We start from the raw sequence: 17,924 nt of genomic DNA, 5'->3' as shown, positions 1-17,924 counted from the left end.
AATACTAGACAAACAACATTAGTGGTAAATTGTTTGTTAAACATCATCAAAACAAGAAGGCCAACATGGGGAGCAGAGACGTAGGACGGAAGGTCCGAACTCCGTGATCATATTGTGTGTTTGCATTAATTATTTGCACACTATCACTCTTGTTTTGTTTATGTTTATTTCACCCTTGTGTTAAGTTGTATATCCTTGCTAATATCTCATAGTATATCTCATTGCTAAGATATATCTCTTTGTTCATATTGCTTATCCTAGCTCATATATCTTGTTGTTTTCATACTTGCTAGGATAACTTGTTATTAGTTTTAATTGGCATAAAATCGGATTAGATTAGTATAAGACCCTAATCACCCCCCCTCTAGGGTCTAACATCAAGATCAAGGATTTGACTTCATACGAGGAGTGGAACCCCTCTCTCTAGACTAGGTAGAGAGCTTCTGAGAGAGAGGTGTTAAGAGCAGTGGGGGTCAACTTTCTAGCAGCCTCCTTCCTTCGATCCCTCTTGTCAGCTTTACTCGGCATGGGGTTGACTCTAGGAGGACCCTTCCTTTCTGGGCAAGGTGTCAGCCTCTGCTACTAGTTTTACTACTGCTGCTTCAGGCACCCTAGCCGCCTTCTTATAGGCCCGGTCTTCCTCCACGCTCATGTATCCATGCACTTTATCTATCAATTGCTCGAAGCTGGTGACTCGCTTCTTAATGAGTGAGCCAGCTAATTCGTTGCTCTCCAAGCTGGCCACAACAATAGATATGACAATCGTGCTACCAGCATCATCGACTTCTAATCTCTTGGCTTTGAACCTTTTGAACTAGTACCTGAGGCTCTCTCCAGGCTCTTGTCTCATATGAAGCAGGACATGGGGAGGCAACTTTTACTTGGTGTCGGCGAAGAAGTGATGCACAAACTTTTAGCTGAGCTGTTTGAAGCTATCGATGGACTTTTTGGGTAAAAAGTTCCACCATAGCTTGGAACTTCCGGATAAGGTGATGGGAAAACACCTGCAGATGATAGGCTCCGAGGCTTGCACCATGGTCATCATGTTATAATAGTTCTGAGCATGCCCAGCTAAATCTCTCTTGCCTTTATACCTCTTTTTGTGAGGCATCTTGAATTTCTCACAAGTGGCATTCATGATTTTGTCGATAAGGAGAGTATTCCCCAATGGCCTCTTCGATGGGTTGAAAGGTCCGGTGAACCAGACACCATATTTGTGTTCGATGGTCCTGGAGCGGCACGAGGATGTCACCCCCATAGCATATTCTCAGTCATCATGACCATAGCTAGGGTTGGCCCTTGTTGATTCCATGTATAGAAAACGCTGGCAAGGAGGGACTACAAAACAAGTTTGCTAGTGAGGTGGGGGAGAGATGTGCTCGGCACAGTCTTTTTGCTGTCCAACCTAGGCTTGTAGCCTAGGCTGTTAGGGAACGAATGGCTGACTCACTGGAGGTGGAGGAATGGATGATGATGAGGGTTGTTGGAAAGGAATTTAGCTGAGGAGTTCATTGGTGAACGCATCAAACTATTTTTTGGAAAGATTGAGGGATCATTTGTGTGGATTCTTTCAACTGGGCCTGAGTGACATAGCCCGCATGAGATTCTTCAGGGAGTGGATCAAAAATTCAACATGGATGCTCAGAACCACACATCTCATATGAAGAAGGATGACAGGCCCCATGGTGGGCGCCAAACAGTTGATGTCAGCTACCAAAGAAGAGATATATTTGTGAATTAAAGTAGAGTAAGGATCCTCAAACAAGAAGAACTCGTAAGAGGCCAGAGTTGGGTTCTCCGTTTGTTCCTCCGATGATCAGGTTAGTATATAAACTTGAGTGGGAAAATGCGAGATGAATAACATATCAAAGTTGTATGGAAGACCCAGAGAGTTACCTTGAACTGCATGAATTCCTTTTATAGAGAATCAAAAGGATAGTTAGGTAACTTGAGCCGAGTCCAGGCAGACAACTGACTAGGCAGATAACTGATAGGTGTTAGCAGTTGGCGAAAATGGGTCATCCAGGTGTCTAGTGCAAAGCGACAATAGCTGCTTGATGTTGATGGAGCCTGATGAGTCATAAAGAATTTTAGGGCTGGAGCAATGATGATTTTTGATCATGGATTTAATGTGATGGTGACTGGTTGTTAGCGGGGGGACTCGAGGAAGACCACCTTTTGACTCGGCCTAGTGAGAAGAGACGACTTAGCCTGGCGAGAAGGGACAAGTCGAGCTGCCTATCGAGAAGGGATGATTCCTTGCGAGAAGGGCGAGAAGTACAACATCTTCAGTCGTCTGGTGGAGGGCTGACTAACCCTGCCTTTTTACTCGGCTATGCAAGTTGATGGATGAAATAGTAGGTCGTGTGCAAGTGCTTATAGGAACGATCTGGTTGGTAGGCCTACAAGCATCGCCTTTTTAGTTGATCTTGAGAGTTGTCGGTTTATGGAGTCGGTCGCAGTAGCAATCCGAGTCGTTTAGGCTCTGATCACGTCTGATCTAGAGTAGAGTGGGACATGTGTCGATAACTCAAGAAAGATAAACACTTAGTTATTTGCAGGCTATAACGAGAAGGATTTTATAAGATTTGAGCATTGCCAAACTAGCCGTTAAACTAGCTGCTGTAAAGTGATAAATAAGATTAGCAAAACTTTTCTATAAAGTTTTTATATTCAACCAAACAAAAGAAATCTTGCTATTTCTATGAAGTAATAAGCCCGATTTCTTGTTTTGAACCAAACAAAAAAAGTACAATAAACAAAAAAACTTGTACTTTTTGAGTTTTCAGAACTTTTTCTATAATTTTTTAATAGAATTACAAGGAAATCTACTTTTTGGGGTTTTCATTTTCCTATTTTTTTTTATAGAAATTGACCAAACACCCCTTTATAATAAAAAATGTCATTCATGCTTAAAGTATTGCGTAAACATTAAACAGTAAATGGAGCTAGATATACATAAAAATAAAGGGGTTTTTTAAGTTATTCGAAATTATTCCCCCAAATTTCATATTTTGAAAATTAATTCCCCCAGTATTTTAAGTGCATAGTCCCCCAACTATTTCAACTTGGTGCTAAAAAGAACGGCTAGTTCCAAAAGACAAATGTATTTTATATAAAATCTAAAATATGAAAATTTGAGGGACTAATTTAAAAATATGAAAATATGGGGGACTAATATCGAAGAAACCCGAAAATAGATCAGTTCAAAAATAAGATAAGAAAAAATAACTGCTGAAGTGCGCACGAAAACATCACAAAGATCGTCTGAAAAAGCTCAGAACAATCTCTCTCACATTCATCACTCTTTCGGACTCTACTCCTGGGGTCCGTTACAATGAGCCGCGTTCCCACAAACAGATCGACTAACCGGTTCATGCATCGCATTCACCTTTCGACCGGGTGCGAGACAAAAGAGTGACGAGACCGATGCAGAGAGAGCTTTGTCTGCATGCTTGACATTTGAATACTCGTTCGATTACCGAACGAGACGTGTGCGAGTGTGCACCGTTGCTCCATTGTAGGCCTCACTCGCTTGGAGGTGGAAAATTTACTTTTTTATTCTAATTATTATAATGCTTCACCTCTTGTCGGTCGACACTTGGCTGGATGGAATTGGCGCTTGGCCGTGACTACGCATTTCTCTATTGGTCCGACGTTTGCGACTGACATTGTTAATAAAAATGTATCGTTGTAGTGCGTAAGGTCATTTTGGGATTAAATAATGACATTTATCCTGTGTTGTAGTTGTTTTCTAGTGTCATGAATACGTACACAAATACGAGCATAATGATTCGGTAAGTAAAACCCAGAGTTCATATCTGAAAATTTTGAATGCGATGAAATTCTTTATTCATACAAAATAAATATAGGCAAATGGATAACACTGAAAAAATATGCTAGCCGTTGATTTTAAAAAACCGTTTAAATAAACTGAATTTCTCAAATAAGAATTATCCTATGCGTCCGAAATACATGTAAAATTAATGTCATGTTTATAGATCATCAAATAATTATCTCAATTCCACTAAATCTAAGGTGAACAGTATATATCTCAACGGATTGATTGATACATATATTTGTGATATCCAGATACTGAGTCCCAAGTATTTTACTTATTTATATATGTGCCCTTATTATTGATTCTAACAAAATTCAACAAATATCCATATCGATATTCATAGTTTATTGAACACAAGTATTGTCTTGTCTGTGACCCATTCTATTGGATATTAACGAAAATAAAATTTGTAGACAGTAATAAAGTTTTGCATCCCTAGTCATGTGTGTAAGTATTTTAGCACGTGCAAATGCATCAGTATAATGCAGTGCTAGTATAGTTTTCAATGGAGTGGTTGTCCCTTTAGACCCTTTTTATTATTTTTCCATTTTACATATGACACCTGGGCCCATAAAATTGTCAACATGTATTTTGTCTACATTACAGGGGCATCCAGAGTATGAGCCCAAGGACAAAGTTAATTAATAACATAGTTAAAGATTATTATTATTATTATTATAATTATTTGTTAAATTGGGTGGTCGGGATAATTACAAAAACCACTTTTGTCTCGAATAAATCTGTAATCATTCTTTTCGTAATAAAAGAGTCAAAATATAAGAGCTTTTTTTCCCCCGAGTTGGACAGTGTAGAGGACAAGGGCCAAGTCTGTTATATTTGTAGCTTTCCTCGGAGAAAGATGGTGGTTGCAAAACTACTGCTTGTCCAGCATAGCTTTAGTTGTAATCATTTCTCTTAGAATACCATTATAAGGTAACTTGAGTCGTAATCATTTTTTATTAAGAAACTATTGCAAGGAGAGATATTTTTTTGTTTGTTTGGCTCTAAAAGAAGATAAAGAGTTGACAGGCACATGCTTAGCTCTAGAGCATGGGAAGCTTCGAATTCCTTTCTTTCCTTTTCTTTTCTTTCTTTTATTTTTTGTATTTTTTTGTATTTTTTAAAGCCATGCTGTCAACAGAGAGAACAGCTAGATGGTGCCTTTTATTGTTCAGTTCATGTAAAGATTTTTATTCAATAATTGTGATGATGGGATAAAGAGGCCTTATGTTGAGATTCTTTGTGCAATTGACCTAAGAAAATAAAACCTGAGCTTTAACAATTTTCTTTCGGGAATTTCTTGTGAATTTTGAGAATTTTATTTAAGATTTTCTTCAAATCACATCGTTTTAAAAAATTCTTAGGTGCTGCATCAGCACTACAACACACTAATAGGAGAATGCCACATAGCACAAACTGTTGTAGCACAGAAATAACTGTGTTAATCCTCCTCCTGGAGATGACATGTGTCCCAAATTAACTATACACCAAATCTATGAAGGAAAAGTCGAATAATTCCATCACTTGACCCTTCCCGAGAGGGGCCGAGCCAAAAGGTGTCCTTACTTGGACCCTGCTGTTAAGGCCAACTCCGCACTGTTTCATTCTGTAAGACCGAAAAGCTCTCAATTCAAAGTGGTTGAATCAATAGGCATCTTTTCTCAGCCCTCTTGCAAAGCCGAGATGAAAGGTGGTCATTCTTAAACCCCTCGCCGACAGCCAATCACCATCATATTGAATACACAGTCTGAGTCATCATTACATCCATGCAGAAAGTCTTAATGAAATCTTTGGACATTGCAGCACTTTACTCTCCCTGTCACCATCACATTAATCACAAAGGTAACTCATGCAAACCCCCAACCCACACCTATAAAATATTTTCCAAATAAGCTGACTGGTTGGTCTTGGCTGAAGTTACACAACTTCCCTTCTGGATCTTCTATAAATAAGTGCATTGCCTACTGGATGAAGGTATGCAATCTTTTATAATATAATACATAGTAATCATACTTTTTCTCCTCCACTTAAGATCGATACTAGCTTGACCGTCAGAGGAACCCCTAGAGAACTCAACTCCAATCATCTTACATGTTAGTGTGTGTAGGATCAAGTCCTCTACTAAACAATCAACCATCAAAGAAGATTGAGAAATCCTAAACTCTCCATAATCCACACTAAACTACCTGTTAAATATCTAACATCAACAGTTTGGCACCCACTGTAGTACCTCTTTTTTTTCTTTATACAAGATGACTAATTCTGATCATCTAGATCAATCATCAATTCCTCCTACTGAAGAAATATATCATGCGGGTTACGTCACTCAAACACAATTGGAAAGAATCCACCCGAAGAATTTCTCAATCTCTTTAGCAATAGTTTGCTTCCTTCACCAACAAACTTCTTAGCCGGATTTCTACCCAGCAACCTTCTCTGTTGTTTGACGCTCCTCCCTCTAGGGGCCAATCTAAATAATGAATGTAGAAGGAACACACTGAATACACGTCTTCTCCATCTCGCCAACAGACTCATTTTGCCGCTCCTCCCTAATAACCACCGCATCATATGGAGGCCACCGCATCACATGGAGGCATATGGTGAGAGTCCCAGTTTTGACCATGAGTACGCAACATGGATAATGTCATGCGATGCTAGATATCCTCACATTGCTCTAGGTCTATCCACCACTAACTTTGCATCTGGTTATGACCAGACATTTAAGACTATTGCAGACGTCATCGGAGGTGACACTCTGCTCACAGATTAGATTATGAATACCCTATGCGCCAAGTTCAAAATACCACATATTGAGAAGTACAAAGGCAAGGGAGATCCAGCAGAGCATGCACAAAACTTCTATGATCTGATGCACATGCAGTAAGTGAGCGATCCGATCATCTGTAAAGCTTCCTGATCACCTTGACGTGAAGTGCTAAGATGTGGTGGAAATCACTGGATAAAAAGTCCATCGATAGCTTTGAAAAACTTAACCAAGAATGTGTACATTATTATTTTTTGTTGAATCCAAGCAGAAGGAACCCTCCTCCGTCTTTCTTTAGGTAAGATAGAAACTCGAGGAGAGTCTTAGGAAAACTATTTCAAGAGATTACAAGTCAAAATGCTAGAAGTTGAAGACCATAACAACATGGTCGCTATGACCCCGATCTTTGCAGAACTGGATGAAAATAAGTTGGTTGACTCACTTATCATGGACCGTGCGACTATCTTTGACCAGCTAATGGCCAAAGCTCAAGGACACATGTATGCGAAAGATAGTTGAGCCCACAAGGAGGTGGGAAAATAAGCAGTAGCTGAAGTAGAGTCCTCTCAAGGATAGAAGATCGACAAGGATTCCCCCAAAATAGACTCCAAGCTAAGCTGGGCCTATAGAAGAGGTCAGAGGAAAGAGGCAACCAATAAACTAACTCTTACTTTCCTCAACATTTCTTTCTTACAAGCTCTTTACCTAATTTAGAGAAAATGATACCTTACCGCTACTCCTCCCCACATGCAATCAGAACCTCGTTCTAGAGATACCAAGCAATATTGCCAAGACCATAGAGATCACAGTCATTACACCGATGATTGTAGAGTCCTCCAAAGATACATTAAAGGCTTGCTATAAAAGGGGCTGCTAGAAAGTTCATCTCTCAATGACATAGAGGGGAACCAGCTTTAGAGAAGTCAGGGATCGAGATTACCCCATCACCAACACTAGCAAGATGACCAATCCAGAGAGACAAGCAGTCGAGGCATCACAACACAATTAGTTATGGTCCAACAGTAGGAGGAATGTCAAACAATGCTCGAAAGAAGTATGCTCGATGAGCATTGGAAACAAACCTCTGTGAGAAGAGGACAAGGATAGATCAGCCTATTTCCTTTGGCAACACTAATCTATGAGGTATAGAGACACCTCATGATGAATCCATCATTATATCAACTGAGATTAATGGCTTTCAAGTCAAAAGAATCATCGTAAGAGAATGACTGATCTTTGGGTTCGATCAGATGGAGGTCGACAAGTCAAATTTGCGGCCTTCACCGAGTTCCCTCATTGGGTTCTCAGGGAGCTTAGTTCAACCAGAGAGATTGATCATTCTTCCCCTAGTAGGCATGGAATATCCTCACCAATCTACAGCCAAAACCCAGTTCATCGTGATGGACATAAAGTCCACCTACAACATTTTCTCGGTAGAACTTCCTTGAATGATATGAGTCACCGTGCGAGCACATTTGATCACGGAATTATCAAAGGTAGATTGAGAAGAAAACAATAGAAAAACACAAGAACATTCATTTGGCGAAGGAAAATACCTTCTCTAGATTATAAGTAATAAAAGATTACAAATCTCTCTCACACAATCTCACTAGAACAAAGAACAATCTCTCTATTCTCTTTGAATACAATATGATTGCTTAGAAACCCTAAAATAATCCTATTTATATCCTTAACAATGTGGATGATAATCTTGTAAATAAACAAGTCCAAATAAACCAGGAAAACACGTCAAAAAGAGTCCTAAATAACTCAGGAAACCCAATCCGATCGACTGACCCGCTTGATCCGATCGAATGACCAGAGAGGTGGTTTCTCACCCTGCAGTCGGAACCACATCCGGTCGACTGCCAAGTGTGTCGCGGTCGATCGGCCAGAGTGTACAATTCTCACCCTATAGTGTGCACGAATCAGGTCGACCAGGGCTGAGCATGCAGTTGACCAGCCAGCGCCTGGACACTAGTTCCCTGATTTTCTCTGTTTTACCGCTTTTGACTTCTTTCGCCGCCACCAAAGGCTCCATTCATGCTTCCATTCTTACAATACCATGAGAATCATCTATCCTCAAGCTCCCATGAGGATCGCTAAGCTTCCGAAGCAGAGAGAAGATACACCCGTATCATGGCTCCCCCTTTAGGAACTTGAAGTCATGTTCAAGTTAGAACTTGAGCTGAGGGAACTCGCGAGTCCCTCCTTCCTTATTGAACCACTTGACTTTGCTAGGAATCTGACCTTGACGTCCAATCAAAAATGACTCCTTCGTCTCGCGTCTCGTCGTAGTCACCTTTCGCTCCAAAATACAATCCTCTTTCAGCGGCTCTTCTCTATTAAACCACAAGTCTTCAACATGCGGTAAGATCACTTTGTCGTCACCCTCACCGTCCAACATTGGAGGCTCAAATAATTTCAAGTACTCTGCATTAATCACGAATACATGCCTAAGTAAGGTGGCAATCTAGCTTGAAGACGTTATCATCGATCTGATTGAGAATCCAAAACGAACCATATCGTATAGGCTTCAACTTCTTCCCTTCTCCCTTTAGTCGCTCCTTACTCAACTTCAACCATACCATGTCACCTTTGCCAAAGTTACAAGGAACTCAATGTTGATCAAGCTTCGCATTGTACTTAGCTTGTGACTTCTTCAATTGAGCTTCAACCGTAGCGTGAATATGTGCAATCTTCTCCATAAATCACTGATCATGTTGTCTTTCACTCCCTTCCTTATTGTCAGCCGTAGCTTCACTAGAAAATACGAGATCAAACAGACTTGGCGATAAGAATCCGTAGCATGTCTCAAATGGTGACTTTCGTGAAGATCCATGAATAGCCCGATTGAATGCAAACTGAAGATATGGTAAGCTCTCATCTCAAGTCTTAGAATGCATGGAATTATACCCCCTCAACATGTGTACCATAGTTCAATTGACTACCTCTATTTTTCCTTCTGTTTGTGAATGAAAGGTCGTGCTCTTCTTCAATCTAGTGTCCATCAAACTCCACAAAGAATCCTAAAAATACCCAAGAAACCGGCTATCCCGATCGAAAATAATCAAACTCGGCAACCCAAAGTGCTTCCACACATGCTCGAAGAATAACTGTGCTGTACCCGCTCCTATCACGGTCTTCTTGCAAGGAATCAAGATTACCATCTTGCTAAACTAGTCTACCATTACGTACAAATAGTCATGCCCGTGCTTGGTCGTTGGCAACCCTCCTAATAAATCCATAGAGATTCTCTCCCACGGTCTAGAAGGCACTAGTAATGGTAGGTACAATCCTCGCTTTCTGTTAGAAAACTTCAAAATGCAGCATAACTTACACCCTCCAACGTACTTGGTAACATCCTCTAGCATCTTCGGCCAAAATACATGGCGCCGTAGATTAAGAAGTATCTTCTGGATCCCAAAATGACCTTGCACACATGATGTATGTGTCTCTCTAATCCACTGCAACCTATCACCATCCTCCGGAATGCAAAGCAATGTCCCACGATATAACAAACCATCCTCACCAAGCTCGTACTCCCCCTTCGACCAGCCTTCACATGCTCGAACACACTACTGAAGTCTTTACTGGATGTCTACATCTGCACATACTCCAAAGGAACCAATGGTTGAATATGCGTCGCCACCAATAAAGCCCTCACCGGCGGTCGAGATAACATATCGGCCAACTTGTTAGTCGCTCCCTTTTTTACCTAATGATGATGTTGAACGCCATCAAATAGGACATCCACTTCATGTGTCGTGTCTACTGCAGCTTCATTTGGGCATGTAGGAACTCTAATGGCTTATGATATGAGTGCACAACCACCTCCTTACACAACAAATACCCCCTCTAATACTTGATCGCCTGATAAAGTGCATAAAACTCCTTATCGCAGGTAGGGTAGTTCTGAATAGCACCCGTGGACATTTTAGAATGGTACTCTATCGACTTCACATCTTGTATCAACACAGAACCCATAGCATAGCTAGAAGCATTGATCTCTACCTCGAAGGTCCTCTTCAAATTAGGCAACGCCAACACCGGTGCCTCTGAGATTTTCCTCTTTAGCAATTGAAAAGCCTCCTCATGCGTCCTCCCCCCCACTCGAACTAAACCTTCATCTTCGTAAGGCCATATAAAGGTGCCGCATAAGTTAAAAAATATCGAATGAACTTGCGCAAATACTGGCAAGCCCCCATGAAGCTTCTCACCTTCATCACTGTTCTAGGTGTCAACCACTTCGTGATCACCACCACCTTGCCTGGATCTATTCTCCGCTAGCCCTTCCCTACGATGAAGCCGAGATACACCAACTCATCCTTCTCAAATTCATACTTCTTCCCATTGAGCTTCAGCTGTCCATTCTGCAGCACTTCAAACACCTTCTCGATATGAACAACATGCTCCTCCCAGGTCCTGCTGTATACCAAGATATCATCGAGGTAAACTATCATAAAATCCTTTATAAAAGATCGCAACAAATCTTTCATGAGTCTCATAAAGGTTGCCGGAGCGTTGCATAATCCAAACGGCATCACCAACCACTCAAACAGGCCCTGCTTGGTCTTGAACACAGTCTTCCAAGTGTCATCCTCCTGAATCCTCACTTGATGGTAACCAGATTTCAGATCCAACTTCATGAAAAACCTTACTCCCTCCAACTGGTCTATAAGATCATCGATCTGTGGTAGTGGGTAACGATTCTTGACCGTTATCTTGTTGAGTGCCCCGTAATCCACGCACATACGTCAGCCTCCATCCTTCTTGGGCACCAACAACACTGGCGACCCGTAAGGTGAACAACTCGGCACTATCACTCCTGTCTCCAAACGCTCTTGAACCTGCTTCTTTATCTCCTCACACTCCTGTACATATGTGCAATATAGCCCTATATTTGACAAGGAACTCTTGCATGTCAGCATAATCTCATGCTCCACACCCCGTCGTGGTGGTAGTCCAGTGATCTCTGAAAACAAGTCCGCATACTTGGCCTTCAACCTGTCAAGATCTCTCTCATGAAGCTTGTTCAAGGTGGTCAAGCGTATCCTACTTAGCTACTCTCATAAGGCCTAATGAATAATAATACAAACTTCTTACTTGCATTAACTAGCCTCTTTGCCTGAGTCATCATCACCAAGTTAGTCTCCTAGAGAAAAGATGCCGAATAAAATATGAACTGCTCGCCATCCTTTGTGAACGTATACTTCTGGGCCCGACGGTCGTAGACTGCGTACCTATTCCACAAATAGGGATTGCCTAGTATAACCTGACAAACATCTAATGGAATGACGTCACACGTGACCTCGTCAATATACGACTCATGGAGTGCAAATCTGAAAGTGCATGAGCTGATCACACTCAATCCCGCCTCCTTCTGAATCCACCGTAAAGGATATGGCTTCGGATGCTTTACCATCTTCAATCCTAGCTTTTGAACCAAGACCTCATATATCAAATTCTTCTGGCTCCCTGGATCGATGATAGCATCAACTAAGCTGGTCTTACTCGCAACTTAAGAACAAAAGAGCTTCTCCCTTGGGTCCTCATCTTCATTCGCGGCTTGCTTCCCTGCCATAAGGTTAAGACTGCTGTTGAGCTCTGTCATCCCGTGAACTTCCTTCGGATCCTATAAACTTCATTTTTCTCCTTCTTCTTCTTCAACCCCTTCAGCTTTAGATGATGATACTTCTCCCAGCACCGATCAGCCACGCGCCTTGTCTGCTTGTAGTGATTGCAAGTCAATCATGCCTTCCCTGGATCACCTTCTTCTTCTCTTTCTTAGGTTAAGAGCTACTAGACTTTCCTTTAGCTTGCTTGGAATCTCCCTCCGTCTTATTGTCCTTCTTCTGTTTGCCCTCAATGGCAATAGCCTTCATGCTCGCTTCTACAATGGACTCGATCGTGAATAGCTTCATCTCATTTCGGATGTATTCATTTAGACCCGCCATATACTTCATGAAGATGGAGTATTCCTCCATTGTGATGTTGAGGATCATTGCCTGCTGCTAGAACTTCGTAGTGTATTCTTGAATGATCTGATTAAATCTTTGGTGTAAGTCATACCACTTGTACCAATGCTCCTTAAGAAATCCCACCAGGTAAAATTACTTCCTCAGTAGCTCTTTGAACTTGTTTTATGACACTACCTTCTTCTTCTGCTTACAGTAGGCTTTCCACCACATCAACGCGTGCTCTGAAAGCTTCAATGTCTCAAAAATAATCTTCTCTTTTGACAAATAGCCATAAATGGTAAAATAAGTCTCCATCCGCTCAATCCAATCATCAAGCCTCTTGATGTCGATACTCCCATCATAAATAAGAATCTCCACTCTAAAATCTATCTTTAGATTCTGGTAAGTACCTTTACCCCCTTGACGTTGAATAGTCTTGATGGTCTCGACCTCCTCGTCGGAATCTGAAGTCTCATTCACCCCATCGGATTCTATGGGTTTCTTCTTGGACTTCAAAGAAGATTCACCCTTTTTGTCTCCTCCATGGATGAGATCGATGAGTTGTGTGAGAGTCGACCCTATCATCTTCATCGGCTTCTCCAATGCATCAAGCCTTGTTGAATTGTCATTTTCTGTCATCTTCTTATTCCTTAGTTTCTGGATTTATTCTAAGGAAATAAGAATATCGCCTAGCTTCTTGTATTGTGATCGAGCAAGGATCATACACAGGATTCCTCCTTCATAGGATTTGATCACTCTGATATCAACTTAATACGAGTCATCGTGCGAACACATTTGATCGCGGAATTATCAAAGGTGGGTTGAGAAGAAAACAATAGAAAAATATAAGAACAATTCAGTTGGTGAAGGAAAATACCTTCTCTATATTATGAGTAATAAAAGATTATAAATCTCTCTCTCACAATCTCACTAGAATAAAGAACAATCTTTCTATTCTCTTTGAATACAATCCGATTGCTTAGAAACCCTAAAACAATCCTATTTATATCCCTAACAACGTGGATGGTAATCTTACAAATAAACAAGTCCAAACAAACCAGGAAAACACGTCAAAAAGAGTCCCAGATAACTCAGGAAATCCGAACCGATCGACCGACCCGCCTGATCCAATCGACCGGCCAGAGAGGTGGTTTCTTACCCTGCAGTCAGAACCACATCCGGTCGACTACCAATTGTGTTGCGGTCGACCGACCAGAACGCACAATTCTCACCTTGTAGTGTGCATGAATCCGGTCGACAGGGGCTGAGCATGAGGTCGACCGGCCAGCGCCTGAACACCAGTTCCCTAATTTTCTCTATTTTACCGCTTTTGACTTCTTTTGCTACCACCGACGGCTCCATCAATGCTTCCATTCTCATGATTACATGAGAATCGTCTATTCTCAAGCTCCCATGAGGATCGCTAAGCTCTCGAAGTAGAAAGAATATACACCTGTATCATTGAACAACCAAAGGCAATGCCATCCACTTATTAGATGATGAAGTTCTAACACCAGAAGGAGTCAATTCTATAAGAAGCAATTAGTGGGAGGCCAGATCATGCTATCTGCTCTCAATGAAGGGAAAAAGAGTTTCAAAGACCCTACCAATTGAGAAGATCCAACTTCAAGTGCAGAGAGACCAAGAACAGGAGAGGATGACTCCCATAGAAAAATTGCACGAAGTAATGATCAGCCACGATGAATCAAGAAATATCAAGATTAGATCTGAGCTCATTGAACCATCAACGAGGAGCTACAGTAGCATTCCTACATGACAATACTGATGTTTTTGCTTGGGGACCTAAGGACATGCTGGGAATTCCCCTAGAAGTGATAAGCCATGAGCTCTCAGTTGACCAACATAGAAAGACAGTTTGACAAAAGAAAAGACATCTCGACTCCAAGAGATAGAAGGTGGCTGTAGAAGAAGTTGACTAATGCTCAAGGCTATCTTCATCCGAGAAGTTCAATATTCAAAGTGGCTATCTAATGTGGTGCTGATCAAGAAATTCACCAGCAAATGTAGAATGTGTGTGGACTTCACAGACTTAAACAAAGCTTGCCCAAAGGACAACTATCCTATCCTTAGGATTGATCAATTAGTTGACTAGAGTGTTGGCCATGAATTACTCAGCTTTATGAATGCTTTCTTTAGATACAACAAGCTCATGATGGAAGAACATGACAAAGAGAAGACTTCCTTCATTACAGACCAAAGGACCTATTGCTACAGAGTGATGCCATTTGGTCTGAAGAATGCAGGGGCCACTTATCAGAGATTGATGAATAAAATATTCAAATTCTAGATCAGTTTCAAAGTAAGTAGCCTCTCATGTGTCAAAGCTTAAAGAAACTTTCTTCGTACTTCCACACTTCTGCATGAAGCTCAATCCAGCTAAGTGAACTTTCAGTGTGCAATCAAGCAAATTCCTTTGGTTTCTGATCACTCAATAGGGCATTAAAATCAACTCGGAGAAGATAGGTACTATAGAGCAGTTGCCTGAATCCCAACATTAAAGGACGTATAGAAGCTAATCAGCAAGATAGCTACTTTGGGTTGGTTCCTTTCAAAGTCGGCCGAAAGAAGTCTCCCGTTCTTCAAGACTTTGAGAGGAAGCAAGAAGTTGAAGGAAGGCGTCGGCTGGACGACAGAATGTAGTAATTCCTTCACCAACCTTAAAAAAATTTTGAGCACCAACCTTATATTAAGCTGACCCAGAGAAGGAGAAACTTTGTACATCTACTTAGCAATCTCATAGGAAGCAGTAAATTATGTTTTGATTCAAGAAGAAGATAATAGGCAAAGGCCTATATATTATGTTAGCCAGATTTTGAAGGGGGCTAAACTCAATTACACCCTCATCAAGAAGGTCTCCTTCACCCTCATAATTATGGCTCAGAGACTTTGACCCTACTTTCAAGTTTATACTATAATGGTGCAGAAAAATCTGCCTATAAAGAAAGCACTCGACAGCCCTACCACTTCTAGAAGAATGATCAACTGGTCATTTTAACTCAGCGAATATGATATATAATTTGAGTCTAGAACGACCATAAAAGCTCAGGCTTTGGTTGACTTCTTAATAGAGTTAATATCATGGCCCGGGCCCATGGGCCCATTGGCACATGCAAGCCGTGAGACCCACCGAGAGCAACTCAATGTTGGTTAAAACCCACTGTCAAAATGCTAGAACTAGTTGTTCTTAGGCCTTGGACTTTTTTATTTAAGCCACTAATATTTCTTCACACTGGTCTATATGGGACTAAAGTGAGGGTGTCACAATCATCCTACCTTAGGAAAACAACTTTCCCATTGTCATGACATGATAATTAGCACATCCCAGTATCACTGTTAGACGATGTGGACTCTAGAGATGGCTCCTACGGGCTCTAGATGTGGCTCCCACCGTATCCACACGGTGTAGCACTTAGCCCCGTATAGTAATTAGCTCCACACTCCCGGTTAACAACTACTCTGATACTATTTGTCATGCCCCCGGCCTATAGGCCCGTTAGTGCATGCAAGCTGTGAGACCCACTGAGAGCAACTCGATGTTGGCTAAAATCCACTGCCAAAATGCTAGCACTAGTTATTCTTGGACCATAGACTTCTCTATTTAAACCACTAACATTTCTTCATATTGGTCCATATGAGACTAAAGTGGGGGTGTCATAGTTATCCATAACAGACAATGAGACATCTCTCCTCATATCAATCCCTCTCCCAGATGTTTCGGTCTACAAGGTGACCAAGACACTTCCTTCTAAAAAACATAGTACTCCCGAGCAAGATTTGCCTAAATTTTCCTTTTGGTGGTTATTAAAGGTGAACATATCATCTGGAGAAGGAGGCAGTGGAGCTGGAGTAGTTCTAGGGGCCCCAATAGTTCAACACATGGATACGCCATTGCTTTCAAATGTCTAGCTTCGAGTAATGAAGACGAGTAATTTCTAGCTTGAAATGATGAGGTTGAGTATGAAGTCCTCTTGGCAGGGCTTCGAGCCACCCTAGCAATTAAAGTCAAGCTTATTTATATCCTGGATGACTTGGAACTTATCGTCTACCAAGTAAGGGAGATTATGAAGCTAAATACACTTGAATGATCTAATATTTGAAGGCAGTTGAAAAGCTCTTAAGCAATTTCAAAGAGTTTAAAATCATCCAAGTTTCCCGAGCCCTCAATGCTCTGGCGAATGCTTTATCCAAGTGCCAGCTTAGGGAAGAATCGAGGGCCTATGTGTAAGGGCACCCTCAAAAATCCTAACATCAAGGAGGCTCCAACCAACTACATCATGCAGATTGAAGCCTCAATATAGCCCTGTTTGATGAACCCACTTATTCAGTATCTAATAGGAGGGACCTTGCCAGATAATACTACTGAAGGAAGGAGTCCATAAAGAAATGCTCATAGATATCTCATGACTAATCATTAGCTTTATTGGTCTCATACACCAGCAGTAGTATGGGGCCCTATCTATGATGTCTCCGATTAAGAGAAGTAGATGATATTCTAAGGGAAATTCATGAAAGAGCGAAACCACCCTAGAGCTAGAACTCTTGCCTAGAACCCACTGCCAAAATGCTAGCAATAGTTGTTCTTGGACCTTAGACTTCTCTATTTAAGCCACTAACATTTCTTCATATTGGTCCATGTGGGACTAAAGTGGGGGTGTCATAGTTATCCACAACAAACAATGACCTGTCTCGCCTCATATCAATCCCTCTCCCAGATGTTTCGGTCTGCAAGGTGACCAAGAAACTTCCTTCTCAAAAACACAGTACTCCCATGCAAGATTTGCCTAAATTTTCCTTGTGGTGGTTATTGAAGGTGAACAAATCATTTGGAGAAGGAGGCAGTGGAGTTGGATTAGTTCTAGGGGCCCTAATAGTTCAACACATAAATAAGCCATTGCTTTCAAATGTCTAGCTTCGAGTGATGAAGATGAGTAATTTCTAGCTTGAAATGACGAGGCTGAGTATGAAGTCCTCTTGGCAGGACTTCGAGCTGCCCTTGCAATTAAAGTCGAGCTTATTTATATCCTGGCCGACTTCGAACTTATCGTCTACTAAGTAAGGGAGATTATGAAGCTAAAGACACTTGAATGATCTAATATTTGAAGGCAGTTGAAAAGCTCTTAAGCAACTTCAAAGAGTTTAAAATCGTCCAAGTTTCTAGATCCCTCAACTCTCTAGCGAATGATTTATCTAAGCGCCAGCTTAGGGAAGAATCGAGGGCCTATGTGTAAGGGCATTCTCAAAAATCCTAACATCAAGGAGGCTCCAATCAACTCCATCATGCAAATTGAAGCCTCAATAGAGCCATGTTTGATGGACCCACTTATTCAGTATCTAACAG

Source organism: Asparagus officinalis, chromosome 3 (genome assembly GCF_001876935.1).
Source record: "Asparagus officinalis chromosome 3, Aspof.V1, whole genome shotgun sequence".
Taxonomy (NCBI): domain Eukaryota; kingdom Viridiplantae; phylum Streptophyta; class Magnoliopsida; order Asparagales; family Asparagaceae; genus Asparagus; species Asparagus officinalis.
This window is presented reverse-complemented; position numbering follows the sequence as displayed.